Raw genomic sequence first — 26,507 nt, 5'->3', positions numbered from 1 at the left:
GTGAGAAGTGCGAGACTGCTGGCGCGTTTCAAAACTTTTTGCCATTGTTTGAAAACGAGTTTGATAGCCTCGGAGATTGTGGGAGAAGTGTGAGTTGTTTAGGAGTTTGTTTCCACAGTCTGCAAATATAGGAAATCACATGGAGCAAGATATGACAGAGGAAGTCCATTGCAATTAATATGCAGTGAATTTCCACAAAAAACTGAAAGATTAAGAGACTTTTCGGGAGCAATGAATAAGAAATTAGAGGACGAATTATGGCACAAGGGAGGCGTTAGAGCATTAAAGGGAATAAAGTATATAGAATGAATTATTTGGCAATATAGTGACACTGAGGTAGCGAAGGAGTTAATAGGATTGTGGAGAACATATTATGCAACCCGGAATGCAAATAAAGAGGTTATAAGAATGGCAAATTGGAAGGGAGCAACAAGGCTTGGGATAGAGCTGAAAGATATGGAAGTCTATCAACCTCTAGACACCTGGAGAAAGGAGCAGGAATGTGCTCCCAGAATGACCTGGATAGGGTGCAGGAGCAGGGAAGAGGGAAATCTTCAGAGGGGAAATTGGCACCAGCAGATCTTGAATTTAATGACGCAGTGGGTACCATTGACCTTAAAGGGGAAAAAGACAACTATTTGAAGAGGTGGGAAAGTATTCTAATTAGAGGTTCACAGCCTTCCCTTTATTCTTCTCACATTCCCAGTACTTCAGACATACTTTGTTTAGCTTGTAAAAACAACACATGTTTGGATTCGGCAGGACCTTTAACTCCACCTACTGAATTTACACCAAACCTTGCTTCACCAACAGTGGTGATGCCAGCACGGGATTCTTTAACCCCGATTACATTAACGATAGATAGTTCAGCAGCTCACGGTACTAGGAGGAAGGTTAGAATAGAGCCAGTATTCAAGAATAAGAGCTTTGAAGAAATAATACAACCCCTGAAGTGTCCTTGTGAGCCTGTGCCTAGACGGGCAGCGGGGGATCATAAGTACCCATTTGACAAGTACCGTGATTCCCTTTGTGAGGAGGAAAGTGCCTCTGAGGGTGAGACAATAGCGGGAGGTACTAAAACAGATCCCGACATAGCAAATATTATGAGGGAAGAGTGAATAACCCATAGGCAGTTCCTAGTTAGGCAAGTGCCTACCTCTACATTTGATTCGGTTAGTGCAGCGGGTGCAAATAATCCCTGTACGCCAGATGCCCATACCCCATGGAAGCCCGACAAGATGATGACAGTGTTAGGCAAAATCCCTGATAGAAAGAAGTCACCTGCTTCCTTTGCAGGTTACTTGATCACGACAATGCATAGGTATTATGCAGACTCCCGAGACCTATGGGATGTGATACAACAGACAATTACACCAACAGAACACATTAGATTTCTTGCAGCCTTAGGACATCCAACACATGAAGCATTGGCACATATAATAGCAGATAGTAGGGCACGGAAAGAGGCAGTTTTAACTGCCGTTGCGAATACCTTTCAGAACCCAATTGAGCTAGCTAGAATTTTGGAGATAAAACCAAAGAAAGAAGGGGGAGCAGATGAGTTCTTGGGAAGATTTTCAGAACTGAACATGGATCAATCAGGTGACCTAGATTATCGGAGTGGGGCAAATTATCCACAATACTGTGCCATATTGTTGAATTGTCTTCCTACCAACGTGGCTGAATCAATCAGAACTAATAATATGGACTAGTCGAACAACAGTGCCAGTCAGATGGCTCGGGCAGTGAGATACCACTGGAGAGATATAAAAGAGCAGGAAGGTCAGCCTGAAGATAAAACAAAGACAGAGTTCGTGGCTAAAAAGGAGTTGCCAAAATCAGACTTAGGACGGGGGGAATCCAAGAGCAATGACAGATCGTGAATTTGAAATTTGGGAAAAACAACTCCCAGTGGATTGCTTTGTTGACATACCTGCCTTTGAGCCGATTTTCCCTAGATTAAATTGGAGAAGGAATAAAATGGTGGGACCAGATCAGTGCTATACTTGTGGTGAAACAGGGCATTGGAGTAGATATGTCCAATGAAGGAACAAATAGGAGGAAGCGGTCAAAGAAGTGTCACAAGGTCAGTGGAACCGTTGGGACCCTAGAAATTACAGGAGCACTCGAAATCCTAACGATCAGGGAGAGCCGAGAGTAAGCTGGTCAGAAGATCAGGGATCAAGAGGTCAAACACCTTGTTGTGTATTTGGGTGCTTTGAACAGACTTGAAATAAGGCTCGGCACGGGAGTAATCATACAAGCTTCTTTACTGCAGGACGCCACCTTGAGTCTCCCCGTGCACATGCGTACTTGCACAAGACATCACAAGACAACACAAGACATCACTAGACACTAATTACATATGCTAATCATCACATACCTAACACTCCTCCCCCTTTAACTTGGAGGCAGGTAACACAATTTCTATTACATACATAACACTCCTCCCCCTTTAAGTCCATTTCACCTATGCTCTTTTCCTACCTATCATTGAATAATACTGTTGCACAATGGTATTATACTTAAACCAATTACATCACCCCTTGCTTTATGAGTAATCATTTATACAGGACGCAATCCCCAAATCTGTTGGGTGGTCTTTTTATCCTCTCCGACCTGCGTCTCTCTGGCTGTGTCGGACTTTGTCGGTTATCTGAGACCTCCGGCTCTGGCTGTGATGATGTACTATCACTAATAGCTAGAGGTTCCCCGCTCTCTGACTTTCCTTCAGGATCTACCCTAGCTGTGGGAGCAGTCAAAACTATCAGCAGCTTTTCGATTGGTTGACCCTATTCTCTTGGATGGATGTTCGCATGCTCCTTACTGTTTGGCCAGAATGCTCTTATTTGACCGACATGACGATGCACGACTCTTCCGTCATTCAACTTTACATTGTACATTACCTCACCGATGACTTCTTCTATCATTCCATAAAGCCAAGTAGGGCCGGAAGTGAAGTTCTTGACCATGACATGGTCATTCACTTCAAAGACTCGTCCCTTGCTTCCTCGATCTGCTGTCTGTTTCATTGAAGCTTGCTTCCTTCGAACAAATTTGCTGAGATCGGGTCGCAGAATGTCTAGTTTAGTACGTAATTTCCGTCTGAACATCAGTTCACTAGGTGACTTTCCCGTCGTTTCTTGTGGTGTGACTCTGTACATCAATAAGAACCTCTGGAGCTTTATTTCCAGATCCGATCCTTTCACTTTTTTCACAACTGATTTCACCGTCTGTACACTTCTTTCGGCTAGTCCGTTGCTGGACGGGTGTTTAGGTGATGTTTGGATATGGCAGATGTTGTTACTGCTGAGGAACCAGGCAAACTCCTCCGACACAAACTGCATACCATTGTCTGTGACCACTGTTTCCGGTAACCCATGAGTTGCAAACAACCGTCTCAGGGCCCTTACTGTGGCTGCTGATGTTGCATGTCTCACTCGAATGGCTTCAATCCATTTGCTGTGAGCATCGACAACAATCAGCAAATTCTCCTCGTCCAGGTTTTCATAGTCACAGTGAATCCTACTCCAGGGTTTCTACGGGAACTCCCACGGGTGGATTTGGGCTGCCACTGGATTATGTTGACTCTGCTGACAGCCGGGGCAACTTCTTACTTGTTGTTCCAACTCTTTGTTGATCCCTGGCCACCAGACATATGACCTGGCCAAGGCCTTCATGTTCACGATGCCTGGGTGCATACTGTGCAGCTCTTCCAGGATCCTAGTCCGCATCTCCACGTTATCCGGTATTACCACTCGTGATCCCCACAGGATAACGTCATCTTCCACGACAGCTCCTCTCTCCTGCAGGCAAAGGGCCTCACTTCCTCTGGTAGATTCCTTGACCCTGGCCACCCCTGCATGATGTGGCTCCTTACCCTTGAGAGGACTCTGTCCTTTCTGGTAGCCCTTCTCACTTCCCGTGCCTCAACGGGACGCGTGTCCAGATCGGTGAGCAAATTGATGCATGCCTCTGGTGCTTCATCGAGCTCCGCGAGCTCAGGGTGATTCCAAGAAGAGTCCTCTTTGTGGATTGGCAAGCGCAACAACGCGTCGGCATACTGGTGTTTCCTGCCTTCCCGATGGACAATCTTATAACTGTAGGCAGACAGGATCATATGCCATCTTGCTACTCGGGCCGATGCCATTGCACTTGCAGGCTTGTGGTCTCCAAATAGTCCCATCAGAGGCTTATAATCAGTTACAATGGTGAAAAATCTCCCATGTAGCTGCTTGTGGAACTTTTTTAGTCTGAAGATGATAGATAAATCCTCCTTCTCATATTGTGCGTAATTCACTTTGCTGGGCTTGAGAGTGCGTGAGGCAAACGCTATTGGACGTTCCTGTCTCTCTGCATCCACATGGCTTATCACAGCACCCAAGCCATAGGGGCTTGCATCCGTTTGGAGCAGGATTGTATTGGCTGGATCGTAATGCGTCAGCACACTGTCACTCTGCAGGAGACACGTCGATCTCTGGAATGCCTGCTCTTGTTCCTTTCCCCATTTGAACCAGGGATCGGGCTTGCCACTTCTCTTCCCACCCTTCGACTCCGCTGACTGGTACTCTTCCTTCAGCATTAGAATCAATGGTGCAATCTGCTGTGACAGGTTGGGAATAAACTTCCTGTAATACCCCAGTAATCCCAGGTATGCCTGCAGTTGCCTTTGGTTCACCGGTCGCTTGGCTTCCCGCACCGCCTCGACTTTGTCTTGAAGCGGACGAAGGCCCTTCCGACTCAGTCGATGTCCGAGATAGTCGACGGACTGCTGCATCAGTGCACACTTCTCCCTCTTCAGGTGCAACTCACTGGTTTCTAGTCTTGATAGGACCGCTTCCAGGTTCTTGAGGTGCTCTTCGTCAGTCCTTCCGCTGAGGATGATATCATCCAGATAGGGCTTGCACATGGGAATGTCCGCTAGCAGGCTCTCCATTGTTCTTTGGAATATGGCTGGTACGCTAGATATCCCACAAGGTAATCTAGTATACTCAAAGAGCCCTTTGTGTGTATTAATGTACCTCGGTGACTGCCAATCACCCCCCCCCCCCCCGGACACTTATTATTTTTTATTCAAATCGTTTGCTATGTCGCTCTTCAAGGGAGATGCTAAATGCATTTCGTTGTCTCTGTACTGTACACTGACAATGACAATTAAAATTGAATCTGAATCTGAATCTAATGGTGGTGTACCTCCAAGCGTCTGGGTCTAACTCTATCTGATGATAGTCATGGGAGAGGTCTAGTTTAGAAGAACTTCTCTCCTCCTTCTAGTTCCTGCAGGAGATCCTCCAATGTTGGAAGTGGATACTGTTCCACTTTCAGCACCTTGTTTGCTGTGAGCTTATAATTTCCACAGACTCTCATGGCCCCATTCTGTTTCTTAACAGCTATGATTGGGCATGCAAAATCTGCTGTCTTCACTGGCTTGATAATGCCCTCCTGCAGCAAGTCATCTAATGTGGCATCTATTTGCTTCCTAGCTGCATATGACACTGGCGCTGCTTTGTAAAATTTGGCCCCACTGTTTCCGTCTTGTGGGTACACTTTGGCTTGGTACCCCTTCAGTACTCCATGGGTGCTGTTATCAAACAGCTTGGCGTGCTTGTTTAGTACTGAGCCCAAAGCCTCTCGCAAATTGTGTATCCTACTTGGTGGTCTTAGACTTGAACCCGGCGTCTGCTGGCTGGCCATATTTGACAGCACTTCAGGGTGCCTCCCCAACAAATCTCTTCCCATTAGGCTTGCTCCTTTCTTGACCACCACTATGGTCAGCATTTCTGGCTTCCTGTGAGGATAGAGCCGTACCTGTACCGCTGCTTCCCCGATAATGTCCACCTTCTCTCCTGTGTAGGATTTTAGTTTAAGGCTGCAGGCATCCAGTCTGGGTTTCAGACAGAGTTCTTTGAAGGCTTCCTCTGGTATTATAGTCTATGGACTTCCCGTGTCCACTTCCATTTATACATCCTTGCCATTTATTATCACCGTGGTCGTATACGGTTCAGCGTTCGACAATTTGTTAATTGATTCATCGTACAAGTGGCCTATATCATACTCTGATGAATGCGACTCGGTCTCCTCCAAGCGGTTTGCCTTTTTCCATAACCGTCTTCTCCCCTGCTGGTAGGCTCTAACAGCATCACACTGCCTTTTGATGTGACTCATTCCCGAGCACCTGAAGCACCTACTATCTCGGAACCTCCACATTGCCGGCTCATGGCTACCGCCACATCTCCAGCACCTCTTGGAGTTGGGAATCTTGTCTTCAGATGCCCTTGGTGGACCATGTCTTCTTCCATCTCGGCCCCTTGTCTCTGGATGCCCTTGGACAACTCCTTGTCCCTTTTAGTCTAGGTTCCTTCCTTTGGATCTGATGGACAGGGTTAAAATCATCCTGGGACCTTCCAATCTTCCTGATTTGCTCTACATCCTGTCCCGCGACCTCCATTGCCGTTGCAATAGTGACTGCGGTCTCCAAGGTCAGATTCGGGGTACCCAACAGTTTCCTCTGGATGTTACTATCTGCACATCCTACCACCAACCTATCCCTTAGCATATTTTCCAATTCCTGAAAATTACACCCCTCACTTAACTGACAAAGCTTTGCTAGGAATTGCGGGATAGTTTCACTTGCTTGTGTGCAGGTATAAAACCGATACCTTTGCACAATTTCTGTTGGTTTAGGCGAGAAGTGAGCAATTAATGCCTCTTTACATTCCTCGTACGTTTTAGTCGTGGGCTTTGCTGGCTGCAGCAACGCACGTAAGGTGTGATAACCCTTGCTTCCTAAGCCTGTGAGGAAAATTGCTCGTTTCTTCTCTGCCGTAGTGACATCATTTGAACTGAACCAAGCCTCTAACACTTCAGTCCATTCAATAAAGTTCTGATCTGGATCAAACAGGGGCATATTCCCATACACTGTAGTAGCCATGGTACCTGTTGCTATCCAGGTGCCTTTTTCAGGTGCTAACACCGATTACCTCAAGATAATAAAACACATATCTCCTGTACAGACAAAACACTGACTTTTCCAGGATAACAGCTACACTGTATTAATTAGCTTTAGCAACAATCACTATCTCTTACTTAATCTTATAATAATAGATATATATTATTAACTAACCCTTTTCTATTCCTATTCCTTCTATGCACACAGATTTACTTAAATTATTGATAACAGTGACCCATACATTAAATCCAAACAGTCCTGCTTTTACTGTGACAATGCATTACATTCACAGAGGATTTTTATTATGAAGGCTTTCACTGCTCCAGCTTGCGGCCTGTGGACTCTGGTGCCTCCTCCACCTCTCGAGGTGTCCCCGCCGGTACTTCTGCTGATGGCCTCACCGGACCTCCACTGCTGCTTTAGCTGGCTCAGCCGTTACTGTTGCCTCCGCTGGCTCCACTGGCTTTGCTCCAAGCGTCAGGACTGTGCCTCTCTTGTGGTCGGTTTTCTCCACTCTCTTCCCCGACCGGGCTGACTGTTCCCGGTTGGGCTGAAGACTCAGCTTCTCTCGGTGGCTCTCTGGACCTGTCTGTGGCCTACACGGCACGAAGCCCTCACCCAACGTCTGGGGCTGGCTGTGGGCTGCAGGGGAGCATTACTGCCCCTGCTTGTTTTCCTTCGCTCTTCCCTGAGCTATTGCTTCCCGTCCCCACCTTTTTTTCTTTTCTTTTTAGCACCAATTTAAAACCATTTGGCTTGGTGCTGTTTCCAACTTGTTTCCAAATACTACTTCTATTTTTAAACTTGTTTTCAATTCTTCTTGCTGGCCTTGTTCTTATCTTCGTTCTTTTATCCTCATCGCCAATTGTTGTGTATTTGGGTGCTTTGAACAGACTTGAAATAAGGCTCGGACACGGGAGTAATCATACAAGCTTCTTTACTGCAGGACGCCACCTTGAGTCTCCCCGTGCACATGCGTACTTGCACAAGACATCACAAGACAACACAAGACATCACAAGACATCACTAGACACCAATTACACATGCTAATTATCACATACCTAACACACCTTTTGAACGCTGCATCAAAAAATCCCAGAGTATTATAAAGGACATTTCCCACCCCGGACACTCCCTGTTTGAACTGTTGCCGTCAGGCAGACGGTACAGGTCTACAAGGACAAGGACGAACAGACTAAAAAACAGTTTTTACCCCATTGCTATAAAAGCACTAAATGTAGCCGCAAAGGAACGCAGAGGCGATACATACTAAGGGACTGTGGTACACTGTGAAATCGACAGAAGGATGGAGGGTTGGGTGTTTATGCGTGCTATTTTCATGATATTTATTTTAGTTGTTTATCTTTTAATATTTTATCTTGTATGTATCGTTAGCTTTTAGAAATGTTTGAATGGTGCACTGACTGGCTGACACTTTTAAATTTTGTTGTACATGGTTCATGTTACAATGACAATAAAAAAACTATTCTATTCTACTATTCTATTCTACACCTTTTTCACTAACCAACCATTTTCACAGTCCTGATCCGCCAGTCAGTCCAGAATTTACGGACAAAACAACCTGACCCCTACCTCAAAACCTATTAAAGTAATCTAAAGGAGTACACCATCACCATAAACATTGAGAATAGTACAGAGAAGACAGTCGAGGAGAATAACCCAGGATCAAGAAACATTTGCAAAAGGCACAATACATACCCTGAGGAATATTCTAAAGTAAAGAAAGTGGCAGCCTCGGAAGTCTGCTTCAATTGTAACTAATTAGGTCACTAGAGCAGGGCAAGCCCAACGAAAAGACAAAATAGAACAAAGTATGAGAAGAACAAAGAAGCAATAGACTAAGAAAGGAGACAAAGTAACAGTTGTTGATGTGCAGGAACTCGATGGGAATCGGATTTGGCACGAGTTGAAGGAGAAAAGGGAGCTGTAGAATACACTGAGGTACCAGTAAGATTAAAGAAATTATCCAGCAAGTAAAAGAGACTCAGGAGCAATAGCTGGAAAGGAGCAATCACTATGGCAGAACCGAACAATTATAAAGCAACTGTGTCTGAAGAAGGGTTTCGGCCCAAAACATTGCCTATTTCCTTCGCTCCATAGATGCTACCGCACACGCTGAGTTTCACCAGCGCTTTTGTCCACCTTGTATCTAACTAAAATGTTGTTGAGTTTTATTAGGCCTCCAGGACAGTGTTACCTACCTATATCATCATCTGGGGAGTGAGGCATACGAGTATGTGAACCCTCAAGAATGGGCAGAAGTCACAGCTCAGGTCGGATGTGTGAACATCAATCCCATCCAAGTAGCTCCCCAGAAAGCGGTAACACTTTTCCTTTAATATCCAAGAAGACCACAGGCCACCGACAGCATTGATAGATTGATTTGGGGAATGCCAGAATAAAACTGCTAGTCAATCAACAAGAACTATACAGGTTGCTCCTTACAGTAACATCCCTACTCTTGCAGTTCTGAAACTGAAAGAAGATCAATATAGACTGGTACAAAATCTAACAACAATTAACTCAGTTGTAAAGCTGCTCCATACATGTACTGGTGCCAACCCCTGCTAACAACTCCGAAAATTAAGGCATTAACACCTCATACCAGCGAAGAAGATGAATCGAGTCAGTGAATTAAGAAGGTACAGGAAGCCTCCAGAGATTAAAAGATCATTGAGGCAGACTCCAACTTTGGAAAGATCATTACGCAACCGTCTCTTCTAGTCCTACTGCATTGTTTTGTCTGAATGGGTAATTTCAAGTCTGATATAAAAATATGGGAATAGATATAGCTCTGTAACCAGGGGACACCCACTCTGCACCCAAATTCTAACAACAATGTATAACAATTTATAACCAATTGCAAATTTGACTCTCTATCAGGAAATCATAGGACATGGTCCATATCTATGAGAGTGTTATTGAAATGACTTTAAAACGTAGCACCTAACAATGGCTTACCAGAATAGCATGGGATCTATTTCAGAAATAATTGAAATTTTTGATTTGGGCACTGTACATAAATTAACTCAGTATCTTCTCTTGTCTCACCCCCAGAAAGCCAATCAGAAATCGGACAGGACTATTCAGTGATCGCCAAGGAAAGGACAGACCCTAACAGATATCTGGAATTGCGGTGCTAATCTGACAGTTAAAGAATACCCTGGGAATGCAAGATGATAGTCAAAAATAATAAGGTAGACTAAAAGTTTAAATAACAAGCTCCAAGAGGTCGATGCTAACCACCTAGAGAGGAAGAACCATTATTGCCTATGGGACTGTTCAAGATATTATAGAAGGATTACATCAAATTAGAGGAGTGCCAGGGTTATAGGTACGTGTTTGTCAATGTCATTGCATTCGGCTGGTGGATTAAAACTTGCCCAACCCTTGATAATAAAGCGGCTACTGTTATCAAGGAGTTAAAGAGAAATTATCCCTAGATTTGGCATCCTTTTTGACTTAGCTTAGATAATGATCCACATCATATTAGAACAAACTAATATAAATTATGCGAACAGCTGGAGATCCAGCAGCAATTGTATTGTGAATATCGGTTACAGGCTGCTGGATTCGTAGAAAGTTAAGATCAAACCCTTGAAACTAAATTAGCTAAATTGGAGGTGAGAATAAAATTACTTCCCATAGTTTTGTTTCAAATAGGAGTCCTGCCTGTAGCGAAATCTAGACTGAACCCAACAGAAATCATTATGATAGACCCTTAAGAATACCCTAGAATCAAAATGCAATGAACATAATCAATTTTCATCGTGACGGCGGAGATGACGACTACATTCTAGCTTTGACTATAGTGTTGAGAGAATTATGTTGTAGACTGGGAGCAGCATATTTTGTTGAAGGTAGAAGAGAGGAATGCATGGGTACATCTCCACCACTGCAAGTTTATCAGTGTAAGTATGTACTGCTAACTTACTTTATTCCAGGCTCTTTTTGAAACTTCATACTCTACTATGGATCAAACACAATTATCAAGATGGATGGAGGGGATTTGCACCCATGAAAACTCGGGAGGTGAAGACATCATCAGATGGAAATCATGAAGCTACGCCCACGCAAACTCAGGAAGCTTGGTGAAATTCTGGGAAAACACATCAGCATATTTTTGTTAAGATATCTGTTAGAATAAAGCAGTCACTGTTGTATTGTGGTTATCATTAATGATGGGTTATCATTATGATAAAATGGAGGAATGTTAATATTGCCTAAAATAGAGCCATTATAAAATGGAGGATCTTTGCATTTGCAAGGCCTGCTTGGTCTTTTTCCGTGGAAAGCAACAAACTGCGAGCTGGTACCAGAAGGTCTAAGGTCCTAGATTGAAATATCAGATAAGGTGAGGTCCGGATGTCCTCCCCATAGTTAAAATGTATGAGGACTCTGCAGAAAAGCTCAGAGGTATTGCAGATGCATAATCAGGATTGGCCAGCTGCAAAGGGATTGTAAATACTGTTAATAATGTTGCAAGATGTTTGTGCTGATGTTTGATGATTGGCTGAAGTGTGAAGCCTTGTTTGAATTGCCACCCCCATGTGGTTCTGCCCCACAGGGTCCAATGACCGAAAAAAGTGATCCCCACTAGGATCGTTGTCGATCTTCTGGAGGAGCGCTTGGGACTGCGTAATCTTTTGGAGGTGTCTGCTTGCACGAGGCTGAAGGGCTTGGACAAGCAGAGACAAGGATCAAACCCGCGGTGGTTAGGCATTGTATAGGTAGCGCGTTGTTTCAAAAAATAAAATTTAGTTGTCCAGTGCTTGACTCAGTGTTTTACGGAACTCGACAAAGGGGGGTTAGCTCTAGGAGCATAATTACACCTGCATCCTCATAGCATCCCCCTCAGAGTTCACACTGCCACCTAACTTCCTGTCATCTGCAAATCAAATGTTATTTTAATCCCTTCATCTAAATCATTAATATTGTAAATAGCTGCGGTCCCAGCACTGAGCCTTGTGGTACCCCACTAGTCACTGCCTGCCATTCTTAAAGGGTCCCATTTATCCCTACTCTTTGTTTCTAGTCTGCCAACCAATTTTCTATCCACGTCAGTACCCTACCCCCAATACCATGTGCTCTAATTTTGCACAATAATCTCCTATATGGGACCTTATCCAATGAATTTCTGAATCCAGGTACGCTACATCAACTGGCTCTCATTTTCATAGTTACATCGTCAAAAATGCCAGAAGATTAGTTAAGCTTGATTTCCCCTTCATAAACCCATGCTGACTCAGACCGATCCTGTCTGCTATCCAAACGTACTGCTATTTCATCTTTATAATTGACTCCAGTATCTTCACTGCCATCGATGTCAGGCTAACTGGTCTATAATTCCATCTTTTCTCTCTCCTGCCTTTCTTAAAAAGTGGGACAACATTGGAGCTACTATCTAATCCACAGGAACTGATCCTGAATCTATAGGACATTGGAAAATGATCACCAATGCGTCCACGATTTTCAAAGCCACTTCTTTAAGTCCCCCGGGATGCAGGCCATCAGGCCCCGAGGATTCATCAGCCATCAGTCGAGTCAAAACACCGTTTTTTTTAATGTTTCGGCCTCGTTTCCATTGGTTCTTTTGCTTTGACCTCTTTGCTTCGGCTTCTCGTCCGTCAGCGCCACATCCGGGTACCCACTTTAAGAAAGTCCTGTGTCCTTTAAGAAATCCTTGACCGTGCTTCTTAGGAGGCAAAGAGACTATCCTGGAATCTTGCTCATGGCCACAGAAATGCTAGTCTGTAACCCTGACTATGAAGTGCCCTATCACTACCGATTGTCTACAATTCAAGCCTCCCTGCAGTACAACAAAGCCTATTTTGGTCTCACTGATTTGGCTGTTGCTGTTGCTTTCCTCTGAGTGTGCATTCCCTGTGATATTAGACTGTCACTGCAAAGGTGTCTCCAATGCAGGGCTCGAAATTAGCAGTTGCCCGGGTGCCAATGACCACCCAAAGTGCCTCCGGGCAACTTAAATGTAGTCATTTTGCCCGGCTTGTCACTGCAGATACTGGTTTATACCGAAGATAGACACGAAAAACTGGAGTAACTCAGCGGGTCAGGCAGCATCTCTGGAGAAAAGGAACGTGCCAGTTCGTGTCGGCTGCGGCGACGACGTAGTGCTGAGCAAAGATACGGGGTGTGGGGTGACGAAGGGTTGGAGCGAATGACGGGCTCCGTACAGCAGCGGCCGCATTAGCGGCTCCTCCTCCTCCAGCACCCTGCCCGCCCTGATAGCGGCCGCTGCTTGCCAATCCACTAACAGCGAATACCGCTTTCAAAGCAAACCATTCCACACGCCAAGGCCGAGAGGGAGGGAGGGAGGGGGAGGCCCTATTCCGCCGTCTGAAGCAGCTGCAACGCTCGGCCTCGCACCTTCCTGTTGGCTGACGGAGGGGCGGAGGCGGAGGCGAGGAGCTCCCAACCGCCTCCCCCTTTGGCGGCAGCCCTTAGCGGTGGACAGGGACGGCCAAGGCAGCGGGGCAATGATACCGTTCCTGTCCTCTCTCGTACCCCCCCCTTATCCTGGGACCCCTCCTCCACCTCTCCACTGATCCCCATTCCCGCCTCTATTCAGTCCCCACTGACATCCCCTGTGCTCCCCTCCACATCAACCCCCCACACCCCCCCCCCCATCCTACACTTGTCCCCCAATTCATCCTGTACTCATCCATCCTGCACTGCCACCCTCCATTCATCCTGCACTGATCCCACCATTCATCCCGTACTGACCCACCCTCCATTTATCCTGCACCAATCCCATCCATCCTGTAGGGATCCCACCATTCATCCTGTACTGATCCCCTCATTCATTGATCCTTTACTGATCACCCCCCATCCTGTAGCGAACCCCCCCATTCATCCTGCAGACCCTCCGAGCCACACTGCACTGAGCCCCCCATTCATCCTATATTGATCCCCATCCATCCTGTAACGATACTCCCATCCATCCTGTAGCGATACCCCATTCATCCTGTAGTGATCCCCACCATTCATCCTGCACAGAACCTCTGATCCACACTGTACTGACAACCCCCACCCCCCATTCATCCTGTACCGATCTTCCCATTCATCCTGTACTGAACCCCCATACATCCTGCACAGACTCTCCGATCCACACTGTACGATACCCCATTCATCCTGTACTGATCCCCACCATTCATCCTGCACAGAACCTGTACTGATCCATTCACCTGTACGATTCAACCCCCCTGCCCCCCAATCCACAAACCTGTACCCCCCTTCCCATTCCCCCATCCCATCCTGTACTGAACCCCCATTCATCCTGCACCTGCAGATTCTCCGATCCACACTGTACTGACCCCCCCCCCCCCCCCCATCCCATTCATCTTGCACTCCGATCCATACTTTACTGATCCCGTCATTCATCCTGTACTGATCCCTCCATTTATCCTGTAGTGACCCCCCATTCATCCCACACCGATCGCCCCCCCCCCCCCCCCCCCAATCATCCATCCTGTACTGATTCCCTCATTCAAGAAGAATGGGGGAACAGTCTGAAGAAGGGTCGACCCGAGACGTTGCCTATTTCCTTCGCTCCATAAATGCTGTCTCACCCGCTGAGTTTTTCCAGCATTTGCCTACATCCTGTACTGATCCACCCCATTCAACCCCATTGACATCTCCCGCGCTCTCCCCTCACAATTTTACCTATTCCAACCAACACGCACTAATTCCCCTGCCTCAATCCATCCATCCTGCACCTTGCCTTCTCACCCCTCCCACCATCTATCTATCCCGCACTGATTCCCAGTCCCCCCCCCCCCCCCCCCCCTATTGTGCTGGAAATGACTTCAGAGTGAAAATTGACTATGTTTGCTAACGGAATGCAATCAAATGTGTTTTAAATCCCAATGTTATTATTTGGTTTAATCCATAAACATGGATTAATTAAATTGTGAACACGTGAAACATTAAAACCGCAGTGTTCTATTGTCACTGCTACTGTTGACACGTTATTACAGAATTAATTTTAACGGCAAATCAATGCTCTTAATATGGAGTATCAGTACTGTTATTTAATGAGCAACATTCACAACTATACATTGGCTTTATCTAGGTTTTACTTCTAGTCGGTCATATACATCACAAATTTGGTCAGGAGATATTTCAGTTGAAATTTTAACGTTAATTCTGAAGTGGGAATGATGGAAACAGCATTTATCAATAATTAAAAAAAAAAAAAAATCAGGTGCATACAAACGGGGTCTCTTCATTGTTGTTCACAACACATACATTTAATCTGAATGTCAGGTAATGTGGCTGTAGATGGTTTATGCATGCAACCTATAATGTAGCTACCTCGTCACCATTAACACACCCTTTCATATCAGTATAACTATGATCTCCTCCATTCTCCTCCTCCCATTTTGTCCTGGTACGCCTGAAGGATGAATGCAGCCAGTACTGGGATGTGTGTGCCATGTGCTATATTAAAGACTCTAGTAAAGGTTACAGTGTGTCAGACTAGACTCCTTTACATGGTGTCAGATAGTTAGTTAGACTCGCGTCTCCCGTTTACCGGTTTTATTTTATAATTTGCCCGGTATTCCCTATCAGTTCTGATGGCCTCCTCGTGCAGGAAACCCTCTCCCCTTGTCTTTGATGCGGACATTGCGGAGCGATGGAATACGTTTGTGATGGACTACACTCACTTCGTCAATATTGCGCACAGAAATGCCCCTGCTGCGGTCCGTGCCTCCCTCCTGCTTAATCTAGCAGGTCCCGATGCCATGAAGAGAGCTCGAGCTTTCGTTTATGATCCAGAGGTCCTGGATGCCAACGGCCAGATCGCCGTGCCAGCTGAATCTGCCGCCGACCCGGTATGTCTTTTGCGTAAATTTGCCGAGATTTGCGACCTGCCCTCCAACCGCATATTGGAGCGGTCCAGGTTCTTCACGCGGAAGCAACAGCCAGAAGAACCTGTCGAGTGTTTCATCGCTGACCTGCGCTATCTTGCTCAGCGGTGCCGTTTCGAAAATATGTGTGACCAGCTCACCAGGAACATTCTAGTTACTGGCATGTTAGACCAGAAGTTACGTGCTGATTTGCTGCAATGACCTGACCTGACACTGACTCAGGCAATGCATGCGTGTCGCATCGCCGAGGTGGTAACCCCTACACATGGGGTGAGGGGATCTGACAGCCGCGCTGTCAATCTGACTGGTGTAACTGGTGTTACAGGGCCACGACGTTTGCACGACAGTTCCCGCCCTACACCGCGGCCCGCCCGTCCATCTCGGGACCCGCGGGCACCTAAGTGTCCCAATTGTAACTATGCCCACCCCGTGCAGTCTCAGTGCCCGGCTTTCGGAAAATCCTGCAATTTATGTAAGAAATTAAATCATTTTGCTGCCGCATGCCGTTCCCGTGGGAAATTTCCACCAGCTACTAGCCAAATCCTAAACAACCATCAGCAACTTGATAGTGAGATGGACTCTCAGTCTACTGCAGACACTGCCCACGACTCTGCGATCGAACATTCCATGGGAGAGTCAAGTGTTTACACTCTCCTTCACAGCCTCTCTAGCCTCCCCGATCCTTCTGTGCTCATTACGGTGAATAACAAGTCATTCTCTGCGAAGCTGGATACGGGTGCAAAAGTGAATGTTATGTCAACATCACTGTTCAACAAGATAAGAAAGAATGAGCTGTTGACTGCCGATCGCTCTGTTTTGCGTGCCTATGGGGGAGAGGAACTAACACCTGTGGGGAGGGCCACTTTCCACTGTGTCCTGTGACCTGTCGTTCTTTGTTCTGGATTGCGACTGTGTCACCTTGCTGAGCAACCAGACCTGCCAGGATCTCGGTCTGGTGTCTTTCGACCGGACAGTTCACGAGGTTGAAGCTGTGATGGATCCGCTATCCGCGTATCCAGACCTTTTTGACGGTAAGCTGGGGAAGCTGCCGCTAGTGTACAAGATTGCAACTGACCCCTCTGTGATGCCTGTAATTCGCCCGCCGCACAGAGTGTCATTCGCCATGAAGGACAAGGTGGAGGCTATGCTAAAGGACATGGTCGATATGGGTGTTCTGGCGTCAGTCAGCGAGCCCACCGAGTGGGTCTCCACCATGGTCGCCACAATGAAGAAAGGTAAGAATGAGATACGGGTGTGCATCAACCCCAAGGACTTGAACTTGGCTATAAAGCGGCCCCACTACCCAATGCGGACCGTTGAAGACGTCGCCGCCCAAGTCGGACAAGCAACGGTGTTTTCCGTCCTCGACGCCAGGAGTTCATTTTGGCAAATACCCTTGGACAAACGCTCCTCTGACTTAACAACCTTCGGCACACCCTTCGGCAGGTTTAAATTCTTGCGGATGCCGTTCGGCATCAACTCCGCTAGTGAGGTATTCCAGCGCTCCATGGAGCAACTGTTTGCAGGTCTGCCCTGTGCAATTATTGTGGACGACATTCTGGTCTACGGCAGAGATGTGGCTGAGCATGACCGCAACCTCCGCAGAATCCTGGACCGCGCCAGGCAGGTAAATCTCAAGTTGAACCCGTCCAAATGCCGTTTCCGTGTACCTGAGGTCCCGTACGTTGGCCACATTTTCACGGCCAAAGGGTTGAAGCCCGACCCGCAGAAGACGAGCGCCATCTCTGAACTGCCTGCCCCCACTGATGTTGCTGGTCTACAGCGCTTCCTGGGCATGCTCAACTACCTGGGAAAGTTCATTCCTGACCTCAGCCAGCTCAGCGCACCCCTGAGACAGCTTACTAAAAAAGACATTGCCTGGTCCTGGTTCCCACACCACCAGCAGGCTTTCGACCTGTTAAAGAAAAGGCTGATCAGCACACCCACTCTGAGGTTCTTCGATTTAAAGCGTCCGGTGGTGGTGACGTGTGACGCCTCACGTTTTGGTCTGGGTGCTGCTTGTCTGCAGCCGCACGATGATGGTTCTCTACAGCCGGTCTCCTATGCCTCTAGGACCATGAAGGACACGGAGCAGCGCTACACGCAGATTGAGAAGGAGCTGCTGGCAGTTGTGTTCGCTTGTTCAAAGTTTCGAGACTTCCTGTTTGGCAACAGTTTCACTGTCGAGACGGATCACCAACCTCTGGTGACGATCCTAAACAAACCTATCCACGTTGCTCCCGCAAGGCTGCAGCGGATGATGCTGCAGCTGCAGCGCTTTGACTTTAAAATTGTCTACAAAAGTGGCACCGAGATGCATGTGGCTGACGCTCTGTCCCGGGCCCCCCGGACCTCACACGACCAGCATCCCTTCGAACAGGATGACCTACAGGTGCTGAACGTGAATTTCGTCCCTTCCAAGCAGCTCCAACGCCTGGCTGCGCACACCGCCGATGACCCCGATCTTCAACAGCTTGCCGCTGTCATCAGGCGTGGATGGCCCGTCAAACGCACCTCTTTACCCGCTGGCATTCACCCCTTCTTCCTGGTTCGTGATGAGCTGGTGCTCATCGATGGCATTATCATCAAAGGCCACAAAGTTGTCGTCCCTGCATCCCTATACGACCTGTACTTCAATGCTGCCCACATGGGGCATCCGGGGGCTGACGCCACTATCTCGCATGCCCAAGAACAGTACTATTGGCCTGGCATGGCGAAGTACATCAAGGCCAGAGTGGCCTCCTGCCCGGACTGCAATTCTCTTGCCCCGCATCAGCAGCGTCAGCCGCTGCTACAACAGCCTGCCCCTGACATGCCATGGTCCTCGCTGGCTGCCGACATTTTTGAATGGCGTGGAAAGCACTACCTCGTTTTGGTGGATTCTTACTCTAATTGGTTCGAGGTGGACCTTCTCCCTGCCATCACCTCGGAGATGGTCATCAGCAAGCTCCGCCGCCACTTCGCCACTTTTGGATCCCCTGTCCGGCTACAGACTGACAACGGCCGCCAGTTCACCAGCGCTGAGTTCAAAGCCTTCGCTACAAAGTGGAACTTCGATCATTACACCAGCAGTCCAGAGTACCCGCAGAGCAATGGCCTGGCTGAGCGCGCTGTACGCAGTGCAAAGCACCTGCTTGAACAGTCCCATCTCTCTAATGATGATTGCTACCAGGGGCTGCTGAACCTTCGGAATATATCCAGGGACTGTACCATCAAATCGCCTGCCCAACGGCTCATGTCCCGCGTTATTCGCCCTCCGATGCCGCCCAGCAAACTCTGCCCAGGGTCCTGCCCCCCAGCAGCAATTGCTAGAAGCGTGCCCCCGCTGCCGACAAGTAACATGCCTCTCTCCCGGTTACTGCCAGGCGTTCTCCGTTTTGCAGACGTCCCAGTTTCTCCAAACTCGCTACCGTGGTGGGGGTCAACATGCCTTGTTCGGTTCCCGTTCTCCGCTCTCCTCCTGCCCGTCTCTCTCTCTCTCTCCGCCTGCCGCCCGTTCCTCCCCTTCCCTCTCTCCTGGTTCTCCAATACCTGCCGGTTTCCCCTTGCAGCCGGGGTCCCCGCCGGCCTACTCCTTCCTCCCTGTTCCTGTTCCCGGTCTGCCCTCTCTTCTTTCGGGTGGGGAGGGTGAGGGTGCTGTGCGCACTCGCTCGGGTCGGATCGTCAAACCTCCGGATCGCTACGGAGACTTCGCTTAGTTTTGCAGGTCCTGTATAATCAACCTGCTGTTCTTATAACTCTGTTTAAATTGTATGGGAAAGGATGTAGATGGTTTATGCATGCAACCTATAATGTAGCTACCTCGTCACCATTAACACGCCCTTTCATATCAGTATAACTATGATCTCCTCCCTTCTCCTCCTCCCATTTTGTCCTGGTACGCCTGAAGGCTGGGTGCAGCCAGTACTGGGACGTGTGTGCCATGTGCTATATTAAAGACTCTAGTAAAGGTTACAGTGTGTCAGACTAGACTCCTTTACAGTGGCGTTTTGACATCTTTAAACATATTACCAAAAGAACATTTGCTGCAGTTATGTACTTTGGCCATCTCTTGTCAGTTAGTGCAATGTTTAACCTGTCAGATGGGTATAGTCAGTTTTAACAGCTATTATCATAAAATGCCTTTAGAAATTTCCTTGCAACCTGTATATTTTGTTGTGGATAAATTATGTGGGAACCGAGAGTGTTTCTGTACCAATAGCAATAACAACACATGCTATGGCCATGTCATGATAATTTTCGGTCCTTCACAGAAAACATGCTTGCATCAATCTGTAGCCTGCACGGTTAAGCATATTTGTTACCATGGTCCAGGATTTATTGACACAGGTTGATCATATGCTGAATAATCCAACAAGATTTTTATTGGGAAGTGGAAAGAAATAATAGAAATTGCATTAATTGCAACGTGTAAAGAGTTGAGGTACTGTATTTTAATTTTGCTGCATGTCATTGTGGTATATATCATGTCTTGATTGGTGAATATGTTTAGTTTGCGACTTTATTTGAAACAGAAATGATATGTGAATGCTTCATTGAACATAATTCCGACTGGTAATTACGCACTTCGTTCGAGCACATTGTCGCACGCGTCATGCAAGCCGTCTTAAATTGACTACCTAAACTGTCATTTGGCAACTTAAAAAGCTGCCTAAGTTGCCCAGTTGGCAACAGGGAAAAAAACGTTAAGTGAAAGCCCTGCTCCATGCCCCGCAACGGGCCTTAAATGATATACGACTGGCATATTCCAAGGTTTAGGAAGGTGTATAAAACAATGCACTAAAGCCTGATGCAGCCAGCATAAAGGTTCCAAAAGGAAGAACAGTCCAGGGATGACCTGCCACCATTGAGGAGCCAAGTCTGTAAGCCTCTCAGATGATATTGAGGAACCAAAAGTGGCATTGGCATACTGTACGAGAAACATGTCACAATGGCATTTACTGTTTATATAATGAAAACAGTATATTAATTATATAAATGAATATATACATAGATATATTAAAAAAAATAGATTGGTGATACCACATCAGGAATACTGTGTATAGGTATGTTACAATACTTGCCTTCAGCGGCGCTGCAGTTCTGACACTGGCCGTGTGAGCGACTTTGGCGCCTTTGAGGGGAGTGGGTTAAAATGCCGTTTTCTCCTGCCTGTCCGAGATATATTTTCTCGGGCTACTACCTAATGCTGAATAATCGTTCCGACCGCCGTTCTCGGAATTAAAAAAACAAACCGCAGGACAATCTCAGCGCTGGAGTAAAATAAAAAGCGACTTCTAACACCGTCAACGCAGGCAACGGAACGGATCTCACGTGCGGGACAAAACATAAGGTAAGTCGTGTATTTTACATATAAACTTGCTTCTTAGGACTCTTTAATCAAAATTTCATCAGCAAAAATGTGATTATGTAAATATACAAACCGGCAGTGTTTTTCCCTGCCGATATGGGGTTTAAATTCACCGTAACCGTAACGTTCCAAGCGATCGCGTTCCACAGAAACCCACTCGCAAGATGATTAAAATGGCCATTAATTTACGGGAATTAAACACTAAATTACTTCCATTTGGCCTATAAATTCATGACAATGAGATTTAAAAATCATGTTATAGTGCAAATTCTTGTGTGAATGGTATTTGGACACTTAGACTCTTTAAAAATGTTAACCTTTTCTTAAGAAAATGATAATGTTTAGATCCAGTAATTGAATTTTGTAATTAGCCACAATTAGGTAACTAACTAATTATATGCTTTAATTTCAGGTCATCCAAGTAAGATTGTTTCATATTTGTTTCAGAATGCTTCAATCTATAATAACTGAAAATTTCATTCAGTTCTCTTAATTTATAAGAAAGTTATGGGCTTTTGACTGTCCTCGATCACAGCTTTCGAGTTAGGTCAATGGAAAAACAATAGGGTACAAGATGCTAATATCATAGTATGAAAATGGCCGTAACCTTTTTAATACTGAAGATATGAAAGTGAATTATGTGTCAAATTAAACTTATTTTTATGCTTTATCTGATGGGATAAATTGCAGACTTGATTTTTAAAATCTCAAAATGTTGTAACATTGCTACTGTGTACAGTATTATTCTTATTTAATTAAGGGTGTAAATGCTTTTGAAGCAATTTGGAGGTATCTGGAATGAAAATCAGTTGGAACAGTGGTGCAGCAGGTACAACCACTGCCTCTTGTCAGAGACTTGGGTTTGATCCTGGCCTCGCGTGCTGTCTGTATGGACTTTGCACTTTCTCTCCTTGGACACTTGGATTTCCTCCGGGTGCTTCCGTTTCTTCCCACATCCCAAAGACAAGTAGGTTTGAAGAAACATAGAAAATAGATAGAATAGGCCACTCCGCCCTTCGAGCCAGCAGGATAACTGTAAATTGCCCCTAGTGTATAGCGAGTAGATGAGAAAGTGGGATAACATAGAATTAGTGTGAATGGTGATCGATGGTGGGCTCTGTAGGCCAAAGGTCCGGTTTCCTTGCTGTATATCTAAACTAGTCAGGCTGGGGTTGTATGGGGTTGAAGCTTATTATGAGATGGTCTGACTGAAGCACATAAGATTCTATGGGATCGTGTCAGGGTGGATATGGAAAATATAATTTTTCTCTGGTAACATCTGGAAGCAAGGTCAAGTCAAGAGTGTTTAATTGTCATATATAGCATCATCAGTGAAATTCTTAGTTCCTGTAGCTTTGCAGGCCCATTAATGCAATAACACATCAAGTTATCCAACATACAATAAATTATCAAGTAATACTGGGCAACAAAACTGTAACAGTGCAACCAAAACAAAGTCAAGAGTAGATAACAGCTGCAGAGGTTGATGTTAGCATGGTGCTGGGTTTAAGAGCCTGATAACTGTTTGGAAGAAGCAATTCTTGAACCTGGTGGTCACAGTTCTCAGGCTCCTGTACCGTTTTCCCCCATTGGTAGTGGCGAGATGAGAGCATGGCCAGGGTGGTGTGGGCCTTTTATATTAGTTACCTTTGCGACAGTGCCTCTTGCAGATTCCTTCCTTTCCCATCAGAAAACCAATCACATTCTACAGCCTCCTTTGTTCCTGTGCATTTGATTTACTGAAACAGGCCATAATCCAACCAATACAGTGTACACCATGATGCAACTAATCAATATGTTCTCAGTAGTAGTTTGAGAAGAAACTATTCAGTGGCATACCAGTGCTCCTCAATCTTCTAAGGAAGTATTGACAAGATTTATTTGGGATTGCATCAGTTTGCTGGGCCTAGAACAGATCTTCAGAGATTTGAATTCATTTGCAAACCAAGGAACTTGAGGCTGCTGACTCTCTCCACCATCAACCTACTGAAAAGACAGGTTCATGGATCTTTGGCTTTCCCTTCCTGAAGTCAGCAAACAGCTCCTTAATGTTGCTAGCGCAGACCACCATTACGGTTCTGGCATCATTCAGATTATCAATCTCCCTCCTATAGACGGAATCATCGTTACCGTTATTCATCCAACAATGGTGGTATCTTTGGTGAATTTAAAGGTGGCATTGGAACCATGTCTGGCCAGTCATGGGTATAGAATATAGTACAGTTCTAAGCAAAGTCTTGAGGTGCTTCTGAGTTGATTGTAGCTTGCCAACGAGAAAACCAAAGATCCAACTACATAGGGACAAGCAGAGACCTAGTGTTGAACACTAAGCTGTAGTCAATGAACAACCACCTGATATTTATATTCTTATTGCCCAAGTGGTCCAGCGTAGAATGGAGTCGGCAAGATCACACTCCCTATTGATTTTTTTTGTGAGGGTAAGAAAATTGTAGTGGGTTCAGGTCTTAACTAAGGCAATAGTTGATCTGCATCATAACTGACCTCTCAAAGGACTGCAAACACCAGTGCCACTAGTCCGCCATCACTGAGGCATATAACCTTGCTCTTCATTATTATGAGTGGCCTTTTAAGGCAAGTGGAGACCTTAAGTCTACTGAGCTACAACTTGGTTTTGCCTTATAGGAAGTAATGGCATGCAAGTTCTGCCACAGCCATTGAACATCTGCCTGATCCTCTAGTTTAGAATAAAAGTGTCTCTTTACTTTCTCAGTTGCCTTATCAAAGAGGTATCCAGAGTTATTATACGACCTAGTATCACCAGACTTGAATTCCCAAGATCTTGTTCTCAGCAGACGGCAGACCTGTTTTATCAAAGACTTCTGGTTTGGGAACACTTATGGGTATTAGACTTGGGTAAAGTGGCGGCGCTGTTGAACAGCTGCGGCTCGCCTGCAGTCCGTCTGTTTTTACTTTTGTTTGTTGTTTTTTTTTGTCTTGTTTTAGTTAAATTTTAGTTTATTAGGTTGTGTTAGGGGGGGGGTGAAACATGTTTTTTTGTCTCTTCCTTCAGGGGAATGCGACTTTCTTGTCGTATCCTCCATCTCTGCCTCCGTCTGCACTGAGTCCTAATGGCGGTCTCCAATGCTCTGGAGGCAGAGCCAGCCACGACTTACAACGCGAGGCTGGCCGACTTCGGGGCCGTGGTGGCGGCGGCCCGACTCGCTGATGCGGCGTTCCAGCTTTCGGCAGCGGCCCGACTCGGAGCTGAGGCTGTGGCGGGCCGACTCAGAGCGGAGATGGTGTTCCGGCTTCCGGAGGTCCGCTGGACTGGAGGGCGGCATCTTCGGCCTGGATTGCCTCAGTGCAGAGGGAGAACAAGGAGGGAAGAGACAGAGACCAAGACTTTTGCCTCCATCACAGTGAGGAGGTGCTTGGTGAACTCACTGTGGTGGATGTTAATTTGTGTTTATTGTATGTTTTGTTATTTATTATTATTGTGTATGACTGCAGGCAACGAAATTTCGTTCAGACCGAAAGGTGTGAACGACAATAAAGGAATCAAATCAAATAATGATGGTCTTGGTGGAAACACATTCCTCAGAGTTTTTAACCATCTCATCAATCATATCATATGGCATGTGAGATTCACATGGGGGCGCCGTCCTGTACCGGTGTGGCCGCCCAGCCTGCAGCTGTCCTTTTCTTCATCTCTTTTTTTAATTTTTAGTTAGTTGAGTTTTTGTTTTTCGGAGTTCTAGTCTTTTTTTATGTGGGGGTGGGGCGGGGGAAGGGGTAAACTGCTTTCCAGGGTCCCTACCTGGTTGGAGAGGCGTTTTTTCCGGGCAGCACCTTCGACCCGTCCTCACGACTTACCAGCAGGCATGGAGCGGCATTTCCTGAGGGGACCGCTCAAAGCCTCGGCTTCTGCGTCGGCACAGCGCTGGAGCAGTATCGTTGGCGATACCTTGCTTGGGTCGCTGCGCTGGAACTCTGGTGAGCTGAAGACCACCGATGAACACCGCGGAGCTGCGGGACTGTGGAGTGGACAGCGGCACTGAACTTTACATCGGAAGCCCGGGATCTCTCGCCGAGATCACCAGTGGTGGAGCTCCATCCAGCCTGTCGGCTTCAGAAGCTACGGTCGGTAAGGAAGCGGCTGTCCAGGTTTCCCAAGCTGAGGATTCTCGGTCTCCCGACCCGGAGCAAGGAGTATGTGACTAATAAAGAACCTTTGGAGCAGGCTTAAGCAGCCTAGTTTCCGCCTCCTGTTCCAAATTAGGATAGTTGTGCAAGGTGGAAAATATTTAAATTATGAATTAAAGCAGTGGGTGGTTGGGTAGCACAGATATGTGAATGTATATGAACAGGAATCAAGGGTATTGAAAATTAGGACTAATATGACAAGAGATTGGGCAGAGGAATCGATTTTGGACCATTATATATCACAACACTGAAAGCAATTAGAGTGGGTTGGAGCAACATAACCTTTAGCATCTGCATTTCTAAACACCATGTGGACTTAATTGGGGTATATGGTGAAATATCAACTCCATCTGTGGGAAAAATAGGGAGCTACAACTCCCAGAATATTTCCAGAGCTGGAATCTCCAGGAAGATCTTAATTATAAATAAAGGTAGTGACTAAAGTTTGGCTTTGTAAAGAATTGAATTATTATCAAGAAGAAATCTAAAATAATCTATGGGTATAAGAGATCCTATAATTTCTATCAAACTTTGAAATTGTTATTTCAGTGCAGAAAGTAAAAACATGAAGGCCATTCAGCCCATAATATCCAATAAAGAACTACCTAAACTAATTAAATTCCAGGATAGTCTCTCGCCTCCTTAGTAGCACAGTCAAGGATTTGTTAAAGCACTTAATTCATATCACTGCAGATTACATCTCCCCATATTGCATATCTGGACCATGTTTAAAGTAGGGGGCTCTTTCTCCAAGACCATTTCACTCACTGGATGAATCCTAATGCTCACTGAAAATAAAATATTCCTCTTTCCACCTCTAATGATACAAATTACTTTAATTCAGGACTCCTTTATGAATCCTCCAACTATTACTCACAGCTAAAATTTTCCAGATTTAGTAACATTACAATTCTCCTCTGTACTCTTCAGAGCTATCACACTTTTCCTGCAATGCAATGACCAGAACTATAAGCAGTACTCAGAATCTGGGTTATTGGAAAAAAAGAAATGTGATTTGTATGCAAGTCTCTCATTGCATTGATCAAAGATATTTACATTCAGCACACCTGGTACCATAAATCTTCCCCATAAAAAGTCACATTTCACATCATCCATTGTTGCACAGATGTCG

The 26,507-nt window shown here is 46.0% G+C and overlaps 1 pseudogene; it reads right to left on the bottom strand.

Moving 5' to 3' along the window:
- Positions 1-2,792: 2,792 nt before the first annotated feature.
- Positions 2,793-3,734, bottom strand: LOC129711756 (uncharacterized protein K02A2.6-like; annotated as a pseudogene).
- Between the last annotated feature and the right edge of the window lie 22,773 nt (positions 3,735-26,507).

The sequence above is a fragment of the Leucoraja erinacea genome, chromosome 2 (assembly GCF_028641065.1).
Source record: "Leucoraja erinacea ecotype New England chromosome 2, Leri_hhj_1, whole genome shotgun sequence".
Lineage (NCBI taxonomy): Eukaryota > Metazoa > Chordata > Chondrichthyes > Rajiformes > Rajidae > Leucoraja > Leucoraja erinaceus.
The sequence above is the reverse complement of the archived record's forward strand: the minus strand, read 5'-3'. Positions and strand labels throughout refer to the sequence as shown.